Source organism: Notechis scutatus, chromosome Z, assembly GCF_049901735.1.
Source record: "Notechis scutatus isolate UNSWTSFEM ecotype Mainland chromosome Z, rNotScu1.2, whole genome shotgun sequence".
Classification (NCBI taxonomy): domain Eukaryota; kingdom Metazoa; phylum Chordata; class Lepidosauria; order Squamata; family Elapidae; genus Notechis; species Notechis scutatus.
In genome coordinates, this window is record NC_142025.1 from 107,259,471 (window position 1) to 107,262,071 (window position 2,601).

Here is a 2,601-nt window from a genome sequence, read left to right on the forward strand (position 1 = left end):
ACAGCAGAGAAGGAAGTGATTTAAAAGATTTAACTAAACTGCTTATTTGTTAGTAAAACTCTTAATAATGTTGTGAAACAAAGAAAGCCTCCAAGGAGTAATTCCTTGAAGAATCACAGATAACATTTTAAAAATTCTGTTTGCTTTAATAAGGGTCATATTTAATCACAGTAATGAACTGTCTTCTAAAGAAAATTTAAGTGAGTATAAACCTCTGCATTTCTTCTGAAGAAAAGTAAAAGTGGCCAGGATATTGAAGAAATAAATCAGTTCTAAAGGAAGTGGGGCATTGTGGTAAATCTTATTTTTGAAATGGCTGTTTTTACTAAAAATGACTATATTTTAAAATTAAAACATTTTCTAGAGAGAAAAGTGTAATGTTAAAGATGGGAAACTCAGTTGCTTATTTATAAGTAAAGATTTGTTTCATATTGTAAAATAATGATGAGCTTTATAGAAATATTACAAAATATAAGCACGACTTTTATCTATTTCATTAAAAACTTCATTCAAGTAGCTAATGTTCTGAAGAGAAAATATTTCCATATAATTCCAAGGAAGATTATGATTTCTAGCATGCTAAATAAATAAATAAATTTCTCTGGAGAGATTGAACTGTAATCAATGTGATGTGAAATCCAGTATAATCAACACTTTTTAAGTGTGGTATTTATTTTTCAAATAGAAGAACACAGGACACAATCTAAAAGTATATTCTTTTCTTCCATGTGTCTGGCTTTTAAGTGAACTATAAACAATTCTAAGTTAGTCAGAACTTTATGTAATTAATATAAAACCTCAGCTGATCTAATACACTGATTATTCATTGATCCTTTCACTCCAATTATTATTGTTTTCTATGCATTTCTGGAATACTTCAGAATTCTGTGTATTAGTTTGGCAAATGTTTGTATCTGACCTTTTGAAAGTATGAGTGGGATATTTGGAATGTACAATCTTGCAAGGGGATGGGAGGGATGTTGCTAAACCTTTCATGTTCTTGTAATTTTTTTTGTAGGATTAAATAAGTAGAATGACCAACCACACTTCTATGAGATATTTTGTTCTGATGGGATTTTCAGATGACTGGAATTTGCAATTTTTTCATGCTGTGATATTTCTCCTTGTTTACTTAATCACTTTAATGGGGAATTGTCTCATTATAATGGCAGTGACATTTGATCACCATCTCCATAGCCCAATGTATTTCTTTTTGGCAAACATTTCCTTGGTAGATATTTGTTCTATCTCTACCACACTTTCCAAATCAATAGCTGTATCTCTGACAAACAACAAGGAAATTTCTTTTGGTGGATGTGTCACACAGGTCTTTTTCATGGTTACATTTGTTGGTAGTGAGCTGGCTTTGTTAACTATCATGGCTTATGACCGTTATGTGGCCATCTGCAACCCTCTGCAGTATAAGATGATCATGAATGGGAATGCCTGCATTCAAATGGCAGCTGCCAGCTGGATTTGCAACCTGACCCATGCAGTGCTGGAAACGGATCACCTTTAGAATAAACTTCTGTGACTCTAATATTTCTGTGACATTCCTCAGTTACAAAAGATTTCTTGCACTGATATAAAAGTCAATCAAATTCTGATACTTGTACTAGGGTTGTTTTTGGACTCTTTTTGTTTTGCACTCATCTTTGCTTCTTATGGTTATATTTTCTCCACCATAATTAAAATGCCATCGGTCCAAAGCCGGCATAAAGTTTTTTCAACTTGCACCCCTCATCTGACGGTCTTTTCTGTATTCATCATCACAGCTGTGTTTTCATACATGAGGCCGAAATCACTTTCATCTTCTACAGTGGATTTGCATTCTGCTGTTTTTTTATACCATTTTGCCACCGATTTTGAATCCCATCATTTATAGTCTCAGAAATAAAGACATCCAAAAGGCTGTCTTGAAACTACTGCAAAATGTCATATACTGTACAGTATAGATTGTTGGCAAAATATCAAATTTTTATAAAGAGTAAACATACCTGCAATCCAAATGGCTCCCTTCTTTATGATCTCCTGGAAGGCCTTAAATATCCGACAATTTTTTCCAGCTTTGGAGTAGAGTCACTGTGGAGCTCTTATCAGAAATATTTTGTATATGACATGGAGGGTTTCTGTGTGTATGTGTGTGTGTGTCTGATAATGCACTTTTGTTCATTTGTTTATTGTTTCTTATTCTTTTGTAATATAAGCCATTCTGAGTCATTTTGGAGTTGGATAGATTTAAATATTTCCAAATAAATAAATTGTATCAACACAGAAGTGGTAGGAATTAATGCATCAAGTATCATTTGAATTAACATATTTTAAGATAAAAAGGATTTAATTAGGTAGAACTCTTTTTCCAAGTTAAATGTGATTATTGGCCACTATTTTAAATAGAATCTTTTAAGAAAATTATTCTAGATCTATTACTTGACATAAATTCTACATTTTCTTGACAATTTTCATTGATAAATTTTGTTTCTGAATAGCATTCTAGGCAATAATATGATTTTGATATATTTAGCCAGAATAGCCTGCAACTAATAAATATATTTTTAAAGAAAAGTGTTTGATACATTTGATTTTAGTTTTTCATATTTC

At 31.6% G+C, this 2,601-nt stretch overlaps 1 pseudogene; it reads left to right on the top strand.

The window, feature by feature from the left end:
* The first annotated feature begins 1,033 nt into the window (after positions 1-1,033).
* Positions 1,034-1,955, top strand: LOC113424055 (olfactory receptor 14A16-like; annotated as a pseudogene).
* Positions 1,956-2,601: the final 646 nt, after the last annotated feature.